Source organism: Chelonia mydas, chromosome 6 (genome assembly GCF_015237465.2).
Source record: "Chelonia mydas isolate rCheMyd1 chromosome 6, rCheMyd1.pri.v2, whole genome shotgun sequence".
NCBI lineage: Eukaryota > Metazoa > Chordata > Testudines > Cheloniidae > Chelonia > Chelonia mydas.
Window position 1 is genome coordinate 61,098,150 of NC_051246.2, and position 22,125 is coordinate 61,120,274.

Consider the following 22,125-nt stretch of genomic DNA (forward strand, 5'->3'; position numbering starts at 1 on the left):
TTTCTTTTCAATAGTTAGGTTGAGTTCAATCTATCACATGAATGCACTTCTCACAAATCCAAACAGCCTTCCCCACCAACATGTGCCAAAAGCCATTTGAGGAGTCAGATAAGCACATACCTCATCATCACATGATTTTCAGTTCAACGTTCTAAAACATCTCTAACAGGAACACCATCTGTGACACTGGGTATGTCACTTAGCCTCTCTGCAGTCTCCCCCTCCCATTCCCCAACTGCTATTTGTAAGAACAAGGTAATTTACATAAGGCCATGTCTACACTATAAACTTCGGTTGATACAAGTTGTCAGAGTACAGCCACTCAAGTTTGTATATTGCTGGAGCACATACATACTTGGCTGCTTGCATCAGCGCTGCACGTACTCAACAGGAGTGCTTGTGTCAATGCAAAGCGCAATGTGCCATAGGTAGATATCCCAGTGTCCCATGGGCCACTGTCCAGCACAATGTCTTTTGGGAAATTTTCACAGTATGTTGGGAGTTAAGTTCCTACCATACAACTTTCTCCATACCATAATGTCATCCATATCCCAACATTTTCACACTTTATTAAAAAAAAATCCCACAAACCCATGTGACACTTTTCAGTGTCTGCCATCTCTGGCAGAAGCATGGAGCCAGCAGAGCTCTGCACTAGTCTCATGAACACTGCAAACACAGGGTGCATGATTATGCTATATTTTCAGACATGCAGGAAGGAGCATAACAACACGGGACATGATTTCAGTTTGCTGAAGACAGCAAACAAACAACTCCAGGTTGTCGGTGGCATTCACAGAGCAGCTGCAGAAAGTGGAGTGCCAGTTCTGAGCCCAAGAGATGAGCACCCAGTGGTGAGATTGCATCATACTGGAGGTTTGGGACAAGCAGTGGCCCCAGAACTTTCTGATATGAAAGGCCATATTCCTGGATCTGTGCACCAAGCTTGCCCCATCCCTTCAGGGAAGGGTCACCAGAATAAGAGCTGCATTGACAGTGGAGAAGCGAGTGGCAATCGCACTCTGGAACCTTGCAACACCAGATTACTGCTGATCAGTGAGAAATCATTTTGGATTATGCAAATGTTTAGGGTCGTCAATCGTCTCCTACTATGCAGGCCTATCATTTCTTGGCAAAGTGCAGGATCTAGTGGATGGATTTGCAGCAATGTGGTTCCTGAATGGCGTTGGGATGACAGACGACACACATCCCCATTTGGTGCCAGCCCACTTTGCCACAGAGTACATGAGTAGAAAAGGCTAGTTTTCCATGGTTATGCAAGCACTGGTGGATCTCAGGGGATGCTTCACCGATCTCAACATGGGCTGGTCAAAGAAGGTGCCTGATGCTCACATCTTTAAGAACACAGGACTGTTCAGAAAGCTGGAAGCAGGCATTCTTTCCCAACTGACAGACCACCACTGGTGATGTTGAAATGCCAGTAGTGATTCTGGGGGACCCGCCCTAGCCCATGCTCCACTAGCCTGTGAAACCGTACACTGACCACTGAAATAGTACCAAGGAAAGATTCACCTACTGGTTCAGCAGGTGCAGAAGGATTGTTGACTTTTGGCAGACTGAAGGGACACTAAAGGTGTTTACTCACTAGAATGGATCTCAGTGAGCAAAATATCCCAAAGGTTATAGGTGCCTGCTTTGTCCTGCATAGTATCTGTAAGGCAAAGGGGGGAAAGCTGCCACAAGGATAGAAGGGGCTGGTGGAGTGGCTGTCTGCTGACTTTGCGCAGCCAGACACAAGGGTTTTACAAAAGCCCAATGTGGAGCAATGCAGCTGACGGTAGCATCCTGTGCTGGAGTAGGCTCTGGGCTGAGAGCTTTGGGTGCTCCTAAGAATGGTGTAGTGTTTGCTGTACATTTAAAAATATGACGGTGTTTTCCTGCACCTATGAATTATGTGGTGCTGTACACTTACAAGCACCTTGCGCTTTGAGTACCACTATGCATTCTGCAATGTGTTGGGAACAAATGACGATAATTTTATTCTCCAAAAATATAACTGAGTGAAAAAAACAGCAAAGAAAAACACAATGTGCAAAAATACACAGGCAATGTAATGCACTTTTTAAAACAAATTATCAGAGTGGTACTTTAAAATTCCGAAGGCAGCAAACGTTTCTGTCCATTTCAGTGCATAGATGTAATCCATTGGGGCTACATATATAACAGTCATGGTTCTCACAAGTCAGCGTATGTGAAGCTATGATTTTCCTTGTTGTAGAGTGGTAGGAGGAGGATCTGGCCTGTGTTCACATGTGGTACGTGGGGGTGTAGGGAGCAGCAATCATGGAGTTCTCCAAAGACAGCAAATGGCAGGGAGTCTGGGATTTCTGGACCTGTAGGTGGATCAAGCTCTGCACCATTTGGGTTTGCTGACGGAGAAGACTTCTCATGTCCTTGTGCACTTCCCTCTCCTTGTCCTGCTGGAACTTTCTCCTGTCCTCTTTCTTTCGCCATGCTGTTGGCCATCCTCCAAGCCCTGGGTTCATGGGTCAATGCAGCACTGGCTTGCAGGATCTCTCAGAATATGTCCTCCCTTGTCCTCTTCCTTCTCCGCCTCATCAGGATCAGGCTTTAGGCAGGTGTGGAGGGGGCACCCCTCAAAACCACCAGGCCAGAAGCTGCTGATATAAACAGACATGTACTATTGGATTTACAATCACAGTGGAAAGCCAAAGATCCATTTAAAAACTCCCTTCCCCTATTTCCAGAAACACTTTTAATAAGAAATGTTTATTGACACTTTAGCTTTGGAGCACCTTGGCACAGCACCGCTCTCCAGACCCAGCCAGGGTGAGTATCGCCTGACAAAGGTGGGGATGGGGAGATAGGATTTTCTGTGACATGAAGAGCAATAAAATGTTGGTCCCTATTCCTTGGATATGAGTATAGGGGAACAGCACTGAATATTAGCATTATTTTCAACAGGCAGTGATGGTTTTTAGCAGATCTCTCCTGAGGGTTACAAAGACACAGAGAACATAGCTGCTACCGGTGTCCCACAGCTGCCCAGGCCTGTATGCCACTAGCCTCTTTACTCAGCAGTGGTGCCAGCCAAAGTCATTGGGAAGTGGCATGGGAAAATGTCCTACCATGGAGGAAGAAATAAAGCTGCCATCCCTAGAAACCTTTGGGAGCAGATTGCAAAGTATCTCCAGGAAATGTTCATTGAGATCTTTCGGTACGGTAAGAGGGACATCCCTATGTGCATAAACAAAGTGCTTTGTGTGCTCCCACACACCTAACCCAGCAGGGGCAATGAAAAGCAGATACCAACTCTACCTCTACCTCTTCTTGTATGAGTAAAACAGTGAAAAGTCTAAACCTGTGTCTTGTTAACTAGGGGAGGGGCCAGGCACCATCTTTAAATTTAAACATTGTAAGGAAAAAAAAATGCACGCACTTACCCAAGTTCCCTTCCCCGTCATCAGGCTCATCAGTGCTCGCCTGGCTAGACTGTGGCAGAGTCCCAAACAGGTCATGACATGGATGAAGCCCCCCTGCTGTGTCTCTTCCCCCTGATCTCTGTTTACAGCAGGGATCTCTGCTTTGGGGTCCTCCAAGGTATCCATGGTAGTCTGCAGGGTGCTGGTGAGATCCCTGCCAAGTATGGCATGTAGCCCGACAGGTCAGCGGCTCAGCACTAGATCGATTTTTGGCCTCCCTGGCTTTGTGATATGCCTGCCACAGTTCCTTCACTTTCCTGCAGCACTGCTGCCGGTCCCTGTCATAGCCCTTTGCCTGCATCCCCTGTGTAACCTGTTGAGAGACGTCCGTGTTTCTACGGCTGGTCCATAACCGTGTCTGCACAGTCTCTTCTCCTCACAGGCCCAGGAGACCGAATACCTCCTGTCTAGTCCAGGCAGAAGAGCCTCTAGACTGAGCAGTGTTCTTCACTGCAAGGTCCATGAGCGAGTGGCGGCTCCCATTGACCCTAAGTGCAGCTCGCTAAGTTCACTCTAAGCTGTGCAGCCATGCAACACGCAATAAATAGCCGTGCAGCAGCTCCAAAGGGCCACGCAGCAAGGACCTGGAGAGGAGAGAGATAGGGGGTGGGCAGGAACTGGGGAGGGGAGCAAGTTGGGGCTTGCAGGGCTGCTGTGGGCCTCTCCCCTGGCCCTGGAGGGGAGAGAAGGGCCTCTTCCCCATGAGCTCTTCCCAGGGAGAAGACACGGGGGGAAGCCTGCCAGCACCCCAAACTCCTCATCCTTCCCCCCCCCCAGAGCCCGCACCCCCAGCCAGAGCCCTCATCCCCCCGCCCCAGCCCTGAGCCCCCCTCCTGCATCCTGAACCCCTCATCCCCAGCCCCACCCTCCAGCCCTCACTCCAACCCTGGGTCCCTCCCACACCCAAACCCCTCACCCCCAGCCAGAGGGGAGAAAAGAAAACAGAGGAACAAACTGACCAACGAACATTTGGACTGCCTTACTAGGCTTGTGATGACAGATTACAAATACTGCACGAACAAAGTCAAGGAGGAACAGGCACACTTTCGCTCATCCAGTTTTTAAAGTAAGTTTTGCATTATTCTGCTCTTAAAAAGTTTACTTGCACAGGTGCCTTTTTAATTCCATATATTTTCCTGGTTATTATTTTATAAAAGGAGTATCCTCGTTTTATTGTACAAATAGACTTTGTTTAGTTACACGAGTGGCTCTGTACCATTACATCATTAAGGAGTAGCGAGCAATGTGTTAGTTTAGTAGTTGATGTGGCTCTCACACTGAAGGTTTTTTGCCAAGTGGCCCCCACTTCAAGAATAGTGAAGAGCACTGCTCTAGAGCATGGAGCCACCACGGTCAGTTGGGCAGCTGCATACAAAGGAGTGCTGCTAGGTGTGCTCACCAAGGTAGGCAGTTATGAAAGACATTTCATAAGACATGCAGGGGGCTTTCAAGGGAATGTGTGGGGCTTCCAGACTGTGTGACCAAAGCAGTCACTGTCGCGGGGACTGGGGCATCGTGAGACAGCCGCTGGAGGACTTTTCAGGTTGATACAGCTTGTGCAGTGTCTACACTTGCATTGCCTGGACCTCAGTAGGTTGGCCACTGCTCCACGCCATTCAGGGAGGTGGTTTTACTGAGGCACTGTAACAGGACGCTTACTGTGAAAATGGACACCTGCTCAAATAAGTCAATGCAAGGAGACTTATGCCAGCCTAACTTTGTAGTGCAGACTAGGCCTAGGTAATAGGAAATTTCCAGGGTTACTGCTTGTGAAACGTATTAAAATGTTAAGTGTTACCTAAGGGCTAAGCATTGTAACTAGAAGTTGCTTGGGGGGCGGGGTCTTGAAATCACCAGATATCGTGACTGCCTTGTAACCCATTTAAACAGTTTGAGCTGTTTGGTTCCCACAGATCTGTGTTGGTTGTCCCAAAACCTTCCACATACGAGTGACTCCCTAGACTGTGTCCAAATAAGAAACACTTCACATGATACTGCTACCTTTATATCACTGCAGGTACAGTACCGTTGTGTCATCTCTACTCAGAAAGCAAATTACAGAAGGGTAAGGCCCTCGTGCCCTCTGACTTTTACAGCACTGAAAATATTGTCAATACTCAATGAAGGAGAAAATAAAGACTACTACAAAAAGAGCAGAAAAGAAGTGACAGTCACATAGACAAGAAGAGATGGATGGCCAAAGTATGAAGCTGGGAATTCTCACTAGAAACCCCACCTTATGGAAAAAAGCTTCTACACCACTAATCCAAGACAGCAGCCACTTACAAGGAGGAGCTTGCCTGAAGATTTCAAGCCTGACAACTCTGAATCTAAAGGAGAGCATTTTCCTTTGTAAAAATATAAAAGAGAAGTTAATGCAGTGAATTGCTAAAGGCAGCCTTCTAAAAGAAGTGCTTCTCTCTTCTAGCTAAGAATAAAAGGGAACTAAATTCAAGCTAAGCTGTTATTAACTTGGAACTTTCAGTGGCATTTAAGAGCAAGGAAAGAGTAGTAAAGGGAAGAGCTAAAATCTCAGTGCAGAAATTCCCAGCATAAACAACCCGTCACTCTAGAATCTATTCTGAAGTCAGCTGAAAACAGCAGGAGGTTCTATTCTTGTCTAAGGAAAAGCTTCACTGTAAAGCAAAACAGAACTTACAAAAGACACTTCTCAGGAAGACCCTCTGAAGCCAACTGTGCTGGTGAAGAAGCCCCAAGAGGGAAAGGGGAGAAGACAAATTGTCAAAAGTGGGGTAGCATCCAGAGCTTCAGGACCTGCTAAGCCATGCCGTGCTGTTTTCAAAACCTTAGCTTCTATTCTTTGGAATTCCAGGTCATCAGATAAAAGAGACCAGGAAGACAAGAGGTTACAAAACATTAAGAATTCTGAGAGACAAGGTGGGTGGACCAACTTCTGTTGGTGAGAGAGAGAAGATTTGGAGCTTATACAGAGCTCTTTTTCAAGACCTAACCTGAAGAAGAACTCTGTGTAAGCTCCAAAGATATTACCTCACCCACCTTGTGTCTCTAATATCCTGGAAGTGACATGGCTACAACAACACTACATAAACATGTTTGTTACTTTACAGCAACAAGCTTGCTCACTACATTAATGTTTCCAACTGTGCTTACTGAACCATGGGTATTTGCTATGTGGAAATGCCAAGTCCTCTTAGGTGCATTTTCATATTGTCATCTTAAGCCATTCTGCCTAAATCTTTACAGCGTGTACGCATGATCCAAAGTCATTATTAGACAGCTTGATGCCAACTGCTCAGGGGGAGATGAAAAAATTAATTTTATCTCAATTATCTGGTCTCATAACCTGCTGCTCTAGGAAAAAAGCCTTAAATCTGAGAACCTGAAGGCTGACCACAGGGAAAAGGGTTATATTGAATGCAAAAAAGGCGTTCCCTGAACCATCCCCAACTGAAACTCAGTATGAACTGATCTCTACAATATGTAAGACATTCAGATCTGCTCTCACCAGGTCAATCTGTGTTGGAGAAGGTACTCCAAGAGAGCAGCATTGCTCCACCTATTGTGTTCTGGTCCCAATTTCATAGCTTTTTGAACTGAGGTTCTAGTTTATACGGAACAAAATACTTTGGATCATGATCCCTGTGGAGTTTACTACCTGTTTTTTTCATACCCCTAATAGGATCTCTTGCTCCCCATTGTTTGAAGGGATATAGTCAGCACCTACGTGGTAAGCTGCTGAGCTGGCCAGCTTTCTATAACTTACTGTAGGGCTGACACATTGCACATGTTAGAGAAGATACACACAAACACCCCCTCCCCACCTCCAAGAGCCTATAAAGAAGTCTTGAGTGAAGGTTGGATTATAGGGGCTCTCCTGAATACCTTCTGGGGCTAACCCAGTGAGAGCTCACTAAGGATAGAGGTACATCGTTTTCCTAGCTTAATGACACCCTGAATGTTGTGGTGAGAGTGGCTTTAGTGGGGAGATGTGCTCTGCAAGCATTTCAGATTGCATTTGTTTCCCTGTGTGTAGGTTCTATTTTGATGTATCCAGTTTAGGTGTGGGCACCAGCTCTATTTACTGGCTTCACTTTAAAAAGCAAGAAACCTTTCCACCTTCTTAATAATAGTGTCTCTTCCTAATTTTCTTACATTGAGCCAAATTCTTCTATCCTTGTCAAAATTCCCCATCAGCTTCAAAGGGGTTTTGTCTGAGGAAGAAAAGCAGCATATGGCACATAGTTTGTGGTTAAATATCATTGCCAGGTATGATACAGAATGTAATTGATAATTAACAGCTATGTGACCCTAAAACAGGACTAGCAGAAGCTCCACAGGCTTGGAATGATCTACATTCTGGCCTCAGCATAAATAGAAGGTGCAGATCACTGGATCAGGCCTTTTCAGCCCACTGTCTCAGTCGCATTAGATTTGTTAGACCCAACATTAAATACCAAACCTGAAAGTTAAAAATCAGAATGAGAAGCAGTGTTTTCTTAACTCTCATGCTCTAGGGGAAAACACCCACAAGTTTTGCCTGACAACTGCAAGATTAATTATTAGTATAGAGTCATTAAAGATCTGGAAAATTGCCCACTGTACCAGGGAAACTCTACAAGTGGAAAGCCAAATGATTTTCTACAACTGGTGGCTTTGTTTTCTTTAACCATTTTTCCTACAGGGCATTTCAGGATACTACAGATTGCATGTTAGGCTGTTTACAAGTGTGGAAAGAGAATTACCCAGCCCAGACCCTATTCTCCCTGAATGCTGCTCCATGCCAGCTATCCTCAAAAGAGTCTTGCAAATTCCCAGTTTCTGAATGAGCTACACGAGTCCAGCTGTAATTGTTCAGATCCATAAAGGAGGCCTCTAGTAATCCCAGAATAATGCAGAACAGGAGACAAATCATTACAGTACACCAGGAGAATGTAGGGTGAAGATCATCATGACAAATGGCCAGCAGGAAGCACACTGAACTGATCTGACAGGAACCCATCTGTCCGAGAGGCAGTCCAAACAGAAATCTGCTCATAGCAGGAAGGACAGTCAAGAATACATAATTTTGGAACATTCAGCAGATGTTCTGTAACTGACAGTGAGTAACTGGAGAACACTGGCATGTTGCAAGACTGTGGGTCTCCCCATCTTTCCTTTCCCATTACCCTGATTGCTGTTGTTTCTTGACAAGTTTACATAACACTCGCCTCAGGGACCACAGCTGGTTTTGATGCAGGGGAGGATTTCAGACATTGGTGTCAGCACAAGTGAATTATCCACTAGAGACACTGGGAAGGAATCTCTTATGGACTTATAAGCTCTTAAAATAAGAATCTCCTCTTTCTAGCACTTCATAGGATTGGTTGGTCATGTGCCAAATCAACCACTGAAAGCCTTCTCTGATGAGTGCATCTGAAAGGGGGTAGGACCACCTCTACCAGTAAAAAGGCTTTTGAAAGCAGCAAATGGTGTGCATCTTCTGCACACAACCCCCTTAAAAAAAACATTCAAGTCTTTCAGCCTCCTTGCTGCCCAAAGAAGTCCTAAGTGACTGACAAAGGCAACATCAAGTCAAATATAAAAGCTGTCTCTGCCTATGCACTCTGTAGGGCAAAAGGAAGCCATGAAGAGAACTTGCAAACAAACCTTGATAGGAAAGCGTCACTGCCTCAGAAGGCGAACACTGCACTGTTGGCTGCTGAACATGAGTCTGGTCACAGAATACAGGATTTTTAGGATTCTGTGTGTTTGCTTTAACAATTAAGTTGTGTTCCCCGTGGCCCTCCCACAGCGTGAGGGGAGTTCATTCATGACCCCACATGAAGTTGGAGAACACTGCAGGAAGAGTTGAGTGATGTGCTGCTGCCCTGCAAGAACACCAATAAAGAAAAATCTACAAATCAGACACTAACACTTGGTAAACTGTCCCAGGCTCACAGCACAGCACAGCCCTAACCATCCCAAACGGTGGGATACAGAGGTGGATTCTCCAAGAACAATGGATCACTGAGGATACCACCTCCTGGCCAGTCAGGCACAAAAAGCATTTTTGGCCTCCACAAGTATGCCCCACCTTGACAACCAGAAGACAGGTGCCTTCTATTGAGGATGCTACAGCAGATGCTGCTAGTTTCTCAAAGTGCTTCCCCTACCAATCAATCAACTTCCCCTCCATTTTAGCTGGGATTGATCTTGAGACAGATTTTCATCAAGATCCCTATTTCTTTTAGTAGCCGAGAAGAGAGCACTGTACACACTTACAACAGAGCTTGGTGTCATCTTACTGGCAGCACTGCAGTCCACAGTCCCCCAAAACATTACAACTGGAGAGAGGATAAGACTGAGCTCTCTGGGACCCAGTGGTAAAGGCTCTCTGGGAGGAGGAGCAGATGCCCATCACAACCCTCTGGAACCTATGCAAGAAAAAAAAAGCAAAACCGGCTTAACACAACTCTGTCTATTCCTGCTAGGTCCAGCACAAAGGAACAATAACCCCAAGAGATCACCCATTAAACACAACCAGCATCTTTTCTATGCCATCTACCAAACTGAAGCCAGACTGAAAGGAGTCTAGGATCTCATAGGTGAAGAGATGCTGCCAGCAGTAGCATTCCACAGTGTTAGATTACCTTATTCAAGAAAGAGACTGGGAGTAGGGGCAGTTGTTGGCATGGTCATTAGTTTCAGGGGCAGATTTACTTAACATAAACTTAACTTACTTAACAGATAGAGCAATGGACTGGGACTAAGACGACCTGGTTTCCATTTCAGGCTCTGCCACTGGCCCACTAGGTGACACTGGGAAAGTCATTTCCCTCTGTACCTCAGTTTTTGCATTTGCAAAATGGGGACAATACTGCTCTCAGATGTAAGATATGAAAAGCACTATAAGAGCTAAGTATTACCTCATTCACAAAGGGACCCTAACTCTCCCTCCGAATTTCATTAATCAAAGTGAACTGAATCAATGCCCAGGAGGTGGTGTGTAATTCCAACACTTTCAGAACCTCTACTTTCCAGACAAGCAAGGTTCATTTTCCCTTCCTGCACTGGCTCGATATCCATGGTGCTGGAAAGTGAGCAAATCAAAAAATCATTTTACACAAAGTAGTATGATTAGGGCCCTACCAAATTCACAGCCCTGAAAAACATGTGACAGGCCGTAAAATCAGACCTCCCCTGTGGAATCTAGCTATTGGAGGGCAGTGGGAGAGGCAGGGCTGGGGGCACCCTAGCTGGGGGCTCCTAGCTGCTAGTCTGGGCTGGGCAGGGTGCAGGCCTGGACAGCCGCTCTCAGGGGGAGATCAGACCCACCTCCAGGTACCTCCCTCGACTGCAGGAAGCTCCACGGCTGCTGCCTTCAGAGCCCAGCCCCGAAGGCAGTGCAGAAGTGAGGGTGGCAATCCTGCAACCCCCCTACAACAGTTTTGTGACCCACCCCCCGACCTCCTTTTGGGTCAGGACCCCCATGATTACACCACCATGAAATTTCAGATGCAAACATCTGAAAACATGAAATTGACCAATTTTAAAACCCTCTGGCTGTGAAATTGATCAAAATGGACTGTGAATTTGGAAGGCCCCTAGGTATGATCACTCCTTGCAGCATGAAGTACTGGAATCTGAACTATATAAAGACAGTTTAGAATGATAACATGGCCTTTATCCAGAACAGTTCTACTAGTCTAACTTTTACAGAGGTTACAGCAGAAGAAAAGGGCCTCTCAGCATCCTTCACTGCAGTGACATAGGACCATATGAACTTCCAAGGCTGCAATCCATGAGCTTCACATCTAGTCTTCTGTTTAGGGACTCTAATCCTCTGCTTTTCAACTTAATTTCTTGCAGGTCATCCGTGAATCATATCATGATAATCACATAGGGATAGCTCAATGGTTTGAGCATTGGCTTGCTAAACCTAGGGTTGTGAGTTCAATCCTTGAGGGGGGCATTTAGGGATATGGGGCAAAAATTGGGGATTGGTCCTGCTTTGAGCAGGGGGTTGGACTAGATGACCTCCTGAGGTCCCTTCCAACCCAGATATTCTATGATATGCACATAGTTCTTGTTCTTCCTGCTTTTATTCAAACTTTAGAGAGAGACTTCTTTCTGGGGTTGTAACTTGGCACTTGAAGACGGCTGCAAGGAAGTTTAATGAATATGCAGGGAAGACGAAGTATGTTATCATGCAAATCTTAACTAAGGATTTCAGAGCATTTTACGCAGAGTTAAGACCAACACCTTCCTCTCCTGTGACACAGGTGTTATAAAATGGGAGGTATAAGGAGATGGAATTACTTATTAAGCATGACACCAGAACAGTGGCAGAGCCAGAACTAGACCTGCAGAATCCCAATACTCAGTCTCCTGCTCGAACCACAAGCTACACTGTTCCCGTGTACTTGATTATACCACTTGAGGTAGACTAATACCTGATTAAACTACGTAAGTGTCATAGTGCACTATAGTGGGAAAAGAAAAAAAATCCCTATCCAAATTTGAAAATGTTCTACCATTTGTTATTTTAAACATTAATGTAATGGTCTCTTGTTGGTGACCTTGTAGCATAGGATGCATTCATGGAATCCTACTTTTAACCCTCACTGTGTCATGACTTTGCTCATGAAAAAATCTGCACCATAGATTACACTGGAAGTAGTAGTTCCCTACGACCATTTCTACCATTGCCTTAGAGCTCCGAGACCCCGAAGTCTGTCAACTCTCGTACTACACCATAGGATAGTGTTATTAGGATGGAGAGAGGAGATAGAAACGGATAGATAGAATATCATCGCCATGGTGCAAGAGGGATTTCAGCAACTTTACAGAGACTTGATCCTCTAGTCTTTGCACACAGAAAGCGCTCACTGAAGTTAATGGACAGTCAACTTGTGTGAAGATTACGTAAGTGGGCCCAGGATTAGGGATGAGGCAGAACTTTCATTCCAAGGCTCTGTTTTTAGGCTTTAACTGTCTCAGACTATTACCCTGTGGGTTGAACTTACTTACCCCAGAAAGACTTGGCATGTTTGGTAGTTTTTATTCTGCCTGTACTGAGATATTGAAAAAGAATAATCCATTCATTCAGACTTTTTACATCCTTAAATTTTAAAAAGTTTAAATTTAAAGATCTTCATACTTGCCATGGATCAAGCTCTCTGTGAAACAGAAAACCTTTCGTCTGTTTGAAAATATCTGGTTTAGACATAATGGAATAATAAGAATTGCATGCTGTGATCTTCTACAGGGATTTTAAATGCATCAAAGTGCACTGCTCAAAAGGAATGTGTATCTCTCATCAAAAAAACAACAACTTTCTTTCAATGGGAACTTTTACTTTGAATTGTTTCATTTGTACAAGAGGGAAATCCAGTGCCAAAACTGTGTTAGTCTAATTATGTTTGAAAATATAAACACAAGTCAGGAAATTCAAAAGTTACCGTTGCTGCAGCAACACACACAACCACTTCGCACAGACATTAAGCAGCACCCTCATCAATACAAAATATTGTGCAAGTACAACAAGGAGTTAGTTGCCATGAGAACCTTAACTGGAATTTTCTGACTTCTGTGTTTAAATTCCCAGTCATAATGATGAATTAGTAGTTTTTGCATGAAATATAGAAAACCAGATAACATAAAAAGAGCAACTGATACCAAAACTGCAAGAGACAACAGGGATTAAAATGTGGCACTGAAGACAGACGACTCAGGGAAATAGTCAAAAATACTTCTCATGATAAAATAAGTTAAGGAAGAGAACTCTTCAATTGATAAAAGGGGAGGAGAAAAATTAAGCTGGCAAAAGATTTAGGTTAGTTATTGACAAGATCACATGGAAGAGGAAGTGCCAAGGAAATCTGAGGAGGTACAGTAACTCCTCACTTAAAGTCATCCTGTTAAGTTGCTGATCAATTAGGGAACATGCTCGTTTAAAGTTGCGCAATGCTCCCTTATAAGGTTGTTTGGCAGCCGCCTGCTTTGTCCACTGCTTGCAGGAAGAGCAGCCCGTTGCAGCTAGCTGGTGGGGACTTGGAACCAGGGTGGACCGGCAGCCCCCCCATCAGCTCCCTGCTCCCCTAAATTCCCTGTGTGGCAGCCGCCCAGCAGGCTGTCAACTGCGGGCAGTTCAGCTGTCCCTCCCCCCACTGCCATAAGCTGCTCCTACCCTCTGCCTAGGAGCTGCTCCTGGGAGCCTCCTGCTTGCTTTGCAGGGGAGGGGGGAAGAGGAGGGCAAATGTCAGGGTGTTCCCCTCCCCCCTACTCCTGCCCCCCCTTACCCCTTCTTCATATAAAGCAGGGGGGGGACAGGACAGGGCTCAGGACAGAGAGTTTGCTGGCCGCAGCTGCTGTCTCAACTTCCTGATTTTTTTTTAAAAGGCAATGTACTTAGAATGGGGTCAGCATACTTAAAGGGGCAATGCACATCTCTCTCTCTCTCCCACACACAGGGTGTGTGTGTCCATCTCCCCTCCCTGCATTCGTGCTGCCTTGTAGAGTGTGAGGCTACATTAACAACAGTGTGTTAACCCTTGAGGGCTCAGCCGAGTGCTAGTTCATCATTTAGCAGTAAGGCATTCCCTGGGAAATATCCCACCCTCTTACTTCACCACCTCAACCAAGCTTCACAATCATCATTGCTGTGTATAGTATTAAATTGTTTAAAACTTATAGGGTGAAAAAAAATTTCCCTGGAACCTAACCCCCACTATTTACATTCATTCTTATGGGGAAATTGGATTCGCTTAAAGTTGCATTTTTCAGGAACATAACTACAATGTTAAGTGAGGAGTTACTGTATGAACGCTGCAAAGACTGGCAAACAGGTTAGAAGAGATATTTGAGGGGAAAGTGTAAGAGGGTATTCCCTTCAAAATTTAGGTGGTCAGACTGGACAACCTGACTGGCCTTTTCTAGCTCTATTATCTACTATCTATTATCTCAATACTTAGCACATGTATAGCAATTGTCATCTCCAAACAAACTTCACAACCGGCAAATGAAGAAATACACAAAAAGGGGAAGTTCAAAGCCACAATCTGAGTCAATGGCACAGCTGATATCAGAACACTAGAGTTCCTAGTTCCCAGTTCAACATTCTCAGACTATGCCTCCCTCTCAAAAGTGTGGTATGGAGAGGAATGGGGAACAGAGTGAGGTAAAGTGTAAATTAACCCTTAAAAAAAATTAGCTCTTTTGGGATGGAGAGGTAACGAATCCTACAATCTAAGGCCTAGATAAGGCAAACACATACAGGAATATAGTCCATGCCATGCTGGATCAGACCCAAGGTCCATCTAGTCCAGTAACCCGTCTGACAGTGGCCAGAACCAGATGTGGCCCACAGATTTCAGTGGAACTACTCAAAGCAGCATGTAAGCATTTACAGAATTGGAGTCCAATCCTGTAAACAGATTTGCTGCTAACTTAATGTGCAGAATTAGATCTTTTACAGATTCAGGTTGAGCCTGAGGGTATGTTACCACAAAATCAATACTGGGAAAAACCAACTGGAAGCAAGCACCTCACCTAAACCCAGAGAGCTCCTTGTGATTCCCTAATTCATAGAAGCAAGCAGGCAGATAAGATGGTGATTCAGAGTAGGTATGACCTGGCCAAATGCTGAAACTGGAGCACTTCTGAATGAAGACCATCTAAACAAGAGATGGGAATGAAAAGTTTGGGCTTGGGACCGGGATGCCCATCAAATTCTACCTAGACGGACTGTTACCAATATAGCAGGAAAAAGGAGGGGCAGGAAAATGTATGTGATTTTTAAGTGACTCTGTGGTTAACAAGGAAAGTCAATTTCAATGTTTATTCCTGATTCCCTTCTAATTTATGCCAATAAGCCTCTGACTGGCCTAGAATTTAACATGCTCAGCCTCAATCCAAAAGAAAATTTTGTTGGAAAGGTTCAAGGGAATCAGAGAAGTAGTTTTGGAGACAGAAGCCTTGTGGGAGTTATAAATTCCACAAGATGCAGGATAAATGTTACATGCTGTGTCTAACGACTTTTGTAAGACCAAGGTGGTGGTACAAGGGTTATCACCTCTGCCAACATGGCCAAGAAGGCCTCTTAAGAGCGATACTACTAAGAGGCCTCTAAGAGTTGTACTACTGCATGAGCACTCAAAACCTCATATGAAGGTTGTTCATGGAAGTTAAAAGATGAGCTCTGCTAGCACATGGGTTCAGACAGCTTCCCTCTACACCCAATCCCAGCATCCAACACCTCTTGGAAGCTTCAGAGAACGGATCATAAAACTTAGAGCCAACAAAGACTTATTAGGTCACATTTATACTCCACTTTCTTGGTTGCCAAGGCAGGATGTTTTTGTCTATTCCCTAAGCCTATATCCACTCCTGTTTTAAATGTCCCAAGCAATGGGGCTTCCAGCAAAAGACAATTCCACAGTTTAACAGATCTCACCATTAGGAAGTGTTTCTCCTTTACACAATTTAATTACGTTACTTCCTTGTGGGCCACCCTATACTATTCCTCCACAACCCCGTTATTTTGAACTCATTAATATTTAATTCAATCACTTTCCCTTGTAAACCAGGTTAATGAATATGTAGTAAATATGAAGTAGATTCTTCCTACCAGATTGTTTTGTTACTCTGCAATGTCCCCTCTGCATGATGTCAACACACAGACTTCCAATAATGTAACCTCAGTGAAAATACAAGAATAACAGGACATACATAGTACAAGTGATCAGGAGTGCCCTGAATTCAGTAAGTTCACTAACCACAGCATTAAAAGTATAAGAAGTATCAGGAAAAAGGTTTTGAGAAAAAAATTTTAATGAATAAAGGAAGCAATACAAGAAAGTATTCAAATGCACACTTGTGAAGGCAGTTGGGAAACACTAAGAGGCACAACAGGGATTCCTACACTGTACACATACATCACTGATGGTACATGACTTTGATGTTGCACCAATTCACTTCACAACTTTTTTTTTAAGATGGTGATAGTCAAACCAATCAAGTTTGGGAGCCGCTGCTCTACAACATCTCTACAAAAATTGCAAAGCAATTGTTAGTTGAGTCAGATGCATAAGGCAGTGCTCAAACATCTGAAGCTAAGAAACCTGTATGGGAAAAGAAAAAGTGGGAATCCAAACACTCAGGTCAATTATGGCTTTCAGAGAAGACAGCAGAAAACAATTAATGCTATCCAAGGAGTTAATGGAAATAAGGGCTCCTATAAATCAAGGGGGAAAAGCAGTAATGGAGAGAAAGTAGGTCCATTATTAAGTGAAGAGGGCAATGCAATGCTGAACTCCTTTTTAAAGTCTGCCTTCAAAGAGAAAAAGTAAAAGTATAAAAAAAGGTTGTAAAATAGCTATGGATGAGGAATAGGTGAGTTTGAATTTACAGATCAGGATGTCTGGATAATATGCACCCTAGGATGAAAAAGTATTAGTCAAGCAGCATACCAATCCATTAACACTTATTTCTAGATGGCAATGAAAAAGTGCCAAGTATCAAAAAACTGGTACCTATTGCCTCCTTTGCTTTTTGCCTACCTTCTTAAAACAAAAGGGGCTAACTTTTTTAAGCCACTGATTTACAGTGATAGTGGATTACAGAACAACTATCAGCAAGCAGGATGTTGACAGAACACATTATTGTTTATTCTGACAGATTGGTCATAAGTGAACACAGTCGATGTTATATTTGAATTTTAGCAAAAAGTCTCAGGGTCCCATGATGTCTCACTCAAAATTCATTCAAAAGTGCTGAGCTATGACCCTGTCAAATGTATTGAGAACTAGCTGAAAAACTAAATTAAATATAAATATTAAACAGCAATGTACTGGACTGGTGGTAGGGGATCATATTGTATGCTCACACAGGCCACTGTTACGTCCCATTTTAACATCTGCAAATCGGAAGAGAGGGGATCAGCACAATGAAATTTGCAGAAGATACCAAATTGGGAGGAGTTGTAAACAATGATGAATACAAAGAAATACGTATGGTTCTCACACAAACATTGTGAGCCTTCTTCCATTGGGAGGGGCAGCAGAGAACATGTTCCCTAACCATAACCGCAAGGCCACTACCCTCTCCATATTCCTATCCCTCCTAAAGACCCACTTCTGCCTTCACATCTGTAAGAAATAGGCCAGTTATGGCTGTGTGGGGAAACTCAAGGATATTCTACATTTATTGATTGCCACAAAGATATAGGAGGATATACAGATAGTTACCACTTAGGGTATGTGTACACTTTGAGCTGGGGGTGTGATTCCAAACTTGAGGAGACAAACGCTCTCTCGATGAGAGCTAGCGTAAGTTAAAAATGGAATGTAGCTACAGCAACACAAGAAGCAGGCTGCCCCAAATGCATGCTCCTCAGAGATGCTAAGTATGTACTCAAGGCATCTGGCCCCTCCCGCTTCTAGCCATGGCTACACTCTGTTTTTAGGATGCTGGCTCAATGAGAGCTAGTGTGAGTAAGTCTCCTTGAGCTGGGAATCACCCACCTCCCCCAGCATGAAGTGTAGATATACCCTTAGACTATGTTATACCCACGCTCTTCATTTGCCTTTTAGCTTGTAAGTGTTTCAAGGCAGGAAACCGGTATATTTTCTTGTGTTTGAAAAGTGCCTAACACGTTGTGGGCACTGCCAAAACAAATTAGGAGAAATTCAGAGAACAGCTACAAAATTGATAAGGGCTCTGAAGGAATGATTTAGGAGAACAACTCAAGAACTAAATACACATTCCCAGACAAAATCTTTAAGGTGCAGTTAAGGTTGAGAGAATGTATTCAGTAATTTAAGGGACATTGTCAAGTTGAAAAGACCAAAAGTTAACATGGGGACCATGTACCACAGTATCAGAGGCATGTATTAAACCATTTATAAAAAACAACAACAATTTTCTGCCACAAGGAACCAGGAAATCCTAGAATCATAGGACTGGAAGAACCTTGAGAGGTCATCTACTCCAGTCCCCTGCACTCATGGCAGGACTAAGTATTATCTAGACCATCCCCAACAGGAGTTTGTCTAACCTGCTCTTAAAAATCTCCAATGATGGAAATTCCACAACCTCCCTGGGCAATTTGTTCCAGTGCTTAACTATCCTGACAGTCAGGAAGTTTTTCCAACCTAAACTGCCCTTGCTGCAATTTAAGCCCAGAGAATAATTTTTCTCCCTCCTCCATGTAACAACCTTTTACGTACTTGAAAACTCATCACGTTCCCTCTCTGTCTTCTCCAGACTAAGCAAATACAGTTTTTTCAATCTTCCCTCATAGATCATGTTTTCTAGACCTTTCATCATTTTTGTTGCTCTTTTCTGGACTTCCTCCAATTTGTCCACATCTTTCCTGAAATGTGGTGCCCAGAACTGGACACAATACTCCAGTTGAGGCCTAATCAGTGCAGAGTAGAGTGGAAGAATTACTTCTCATGTCTTTCTTACAACACTCTTGCTAATACATCCCAGAATTATGTTAGTTTTTTTCCTTTGGCAACAGTGTTACACTGTTGACTCATGTTTAGCTTGTGATCCACTATGACCCCCAGATCCCTTTCTGCAGTACTCCTTCCTAGGCAGTCATTTACCATTTTGTATGTGCGCAACCGATGGTTCCTTCCTAAGCAGAGTACACTTACAAGCTAAATGTAAAGGGCTTTCTCCAAATTTCAGATGGAACAGAGATGAAATGAAGACATTGGTAGCCTCAGTTTCTATATAGTTGCATCTCAACGTGTAAGATATCTACAGTCCCTTACTAAGGATGTCAAACTCCTTGGGATGAGTTTTTGATTCAAAGTTTCTTACAGAGTAGGTATGGAAGGAACAAAATAAAAAAAGTAGGGAGACATGAAAAACTTAGTTACCAGGAGGCTCATCAATTGGAAGGATTTTTGTTTGTTTAAGTTAAAAGCAGTTTCAGGCCCTATATCTGCCCAAGTCCATTGGACAGTTTTTGCAGATTTAAAAAAAAAAAAAAATCTACACACACAACAGTTGTTTCTCTAGCCCCTATCTTACTGAGACACACTCCAACAAGGGAAACTGACTGCATGGGGAAACAGTGCTGTCAAACTAACAAAAACTGAAAAAAGTTTTTTCCTCTACTGTCTCAGTTCTTACCTATAAAATCTTAACTATAAATCATAACAAGATTAGACAAAAAGTCTTCAGAGACAAGATTTTTAAGGTGACACTATCCCTTTAAAATCTACACCCTAAAATTAAGTAATTTACTTGCACCTCTTTCTCTGTGGGTAACCTCCCTACCCCTTTCGGATATTTGTTCTTCCCTCTCCACAGGGCAAGCCTGTGCCTGATTTCACCAGATACTTTAATTCATTCTGCTGCTGGACGTGTTTGTACCAGAGCCTCCCTTTGCAGGATGGTACTACAAAGAAATTTCAAAATTATGTGGGAAGACATGAATTTAAACCACCAATGATTTTAACTATTTTCCACAATGACCCCAACTCCTTCCCTTATTGAATGAACAATTGAGACTCTGCCAGCATGGACAGCTGTGCAAAATTTAGAACCTACCTCTAAGAGTAGGAACTCAACGCCAATGAAGAACTGAAATACCCAATCCTCTCTCATAGCTGCTTCAAAAAAAAAAACAAAAACAAAAACAAAAAAACAGCACATGGCTGCTGAAGGACAAGGTACTTTACTTCCACATCACCAGTGTAATGTGTAATGAGTAATGAGTGTGTAAGGCTGGGAGGCACCGGGGGGGTTCCGGGCCTCCAGGTGCTTCACCCCAGCACCTGGAGGCCCAGAACCCCCCCGCTGCCTCCCAGCCCCGACACCCCCGCTGCCGCCCCCCTGTCCAGTGCCAGCTGGGGGCGGTGCGGCCAGACTCGGAAGAGGCACGGGCCGTGCTCAGCAAGGCCGGGCCAAGCGCCTAGGCCTGGAGCCTACCTGCTGCAGGAGGGGCTGGGGCCTGGCTCGCCACGTAGCCCGAGAGGGTGGGGAGAGGTCGTGGCAGGGCTGGGGGCCGGGGCCTGGCCTCGGGGAAGTAGCCCGAGCTGCTCAATCTCCTTCAGCAACTACGGCCGCCACCGCTCCATCTCCTTCAGCTACTACGGCCACTCCGAGGACCTCATTGCATACTCATTATTCATTACGCATTACACTGGTGATGTGGAAGTAAAGCACCTTGTCCTAACGTGTAATGAGTACCCTGTTCAGAACAAATTACTCTCATTCCTCAGGACAGATGTACAGTAAGCGTCATTACAAGGAGAGAAAAGGAACTTATTCTATCCCAAAACTACCATGATAAAATAACCTATCCTACGCTCATGTTTCACAACACCACTGACCAATACAGGAATCATTTTGTAAGGCAAGTTGTTCAAGGACAATCAGCAATTTATGTTTAATTAAACTTGGTTGTCCTAATTTTGGTAGCCCAGTAAGTTTTATTTATTGCTTTTAAATATTTAGTCCTGTTGCATGAACAGCATGTGTCAAAACAAAGCAACAAAAAAAACAATTGTCACTGTGCTATTCCATGAAAGTCTTAAGTGGAGGAACCTATTGGTATATTCAACCTGAAGATAAAAACTGTCCTCCTGCTTCTGTTTCCATCCAAGTGCCTTAGAATAACAGTTATACCACAACCAGAAAAGTGAAAACAGATTTAACCCCATTCCTCCTGCCCTACAGTGTAAGGAGGAGTGTGATGACCCAATGGAGCTGGAGACAGAAAATGGAGCAAATAAGCAGTACAGGCAACTCCTCCATTTCTGATGCTGCTATTGAGCGGCGTTTCCAGGGGCCCGGAGGCAGGGCCAGTGACCAGTCTCCGGTTTAACGTGGCAGTGGACATGCAGATCGGCAGCGTCTGACAAGCGGGAAGCCATTCAGTTTCACTCACGGTGACTCGGATTTTCTTTGCCTGGGGCTGCCGGACGATGGCATTATCCGGGCCTGTGCCCAGGGCGGGCAAGCGGAGGGCGCCAGGCGGCCTGTTCTCCGGGGCAGCTGGAAGCCCAGTGCTGCACCTGTCCTCGGGAGCCTCCGCGCAGCGGGGCACCCAGAGACCAAGTTATCACCTCCCCGGATCCCAGCTCGGGGCCCCCTCCCCCGTGCCGCCCCCTGCCCCGCTTCACCGCAGCACCGGGAGGCCCGGAACCCCCCCGCTGCCTCCCCCCTGTCCAGCGCCAGCCGCGGGCGGCGGGGCCGGACTCGGGAGAGGCACGGGCCGTGCTCAGCCAGGCCGGGCCGACCGCCTAGGCCTGGAGCCTACCTGCTTCAGGAGGGGCCGGGGCCTGGCTCGCCGCGTAGCCCGAGAGGGTGGGGCGAGGTCGCGTCGCGGCGCGGCGGGGGGGCCCGGGCGCGGCGGGGCCTGGCCTCGGGGAAGTAGCCCGAGCTGCTAGATCTCCTTCAGCTACTACGGCCGCCGCCGCCGCTCCGAGGACCTCGGCCAGGGCGGGTAGATGAGCGCCAAGTAACCGAGCCAGGCCCTAGCAGCCGAGCCAAGAGCTGAACCAGGCCCTAGCAGCCGAATCTAGAGCCGTGCCAGGCTCTACTAGCCGAGCGACGAGCGATTCTCCTGATTTATAAACAGGAAAACCCAAGGGAGCACCGGCTTGAGACAGGATAGAGAAATCGAGCTCAGAGATAAGGATGGGCAGAGGGCGAGGCGTAGATGGGGGGTAGTGGTAGC

At 45.1% G+C, this 22,125-nt stretch overlaps 1 protein-coding gene across 8 annotated transcripts in view; it reads right to left on the bottom strand.

The window, feature by feature from the left end:
- AMBRA1 (autophagy and beclin 1 regulator 1) overlaps positions 1-21,988 on the bottom strand; it is a 194,580-nt gene extending 172,592 nt beyond the window's left edge. Inside the window, exons 1-3 of one of the 8 annotated variants that reach the window (XM_037900176.2) lie at positions 21,706-21,912; positions 9,708-9,859; positions 9,093-9,313 (exon numbers count right to left, since the gene is read on the bottom strand). The gene's annotated coding sequence lies outside the window, so the exon portion shown is untranslated. Of the gene's footprint in view, positions 1-9,092; positions 9,314-9,707; positions 9,860-10,351; positions 10,511-14,975; positions 15,096-21,705 lie in introns of those variants that run through there. The other 7 variants (XM_037900180.2, XM_043548144.1, XM_043548145.1 and 4 more) reach the window with 7 other exon arrangements.
- Positions 21,989-22,125: the final 137 nt, after the last annotated feature.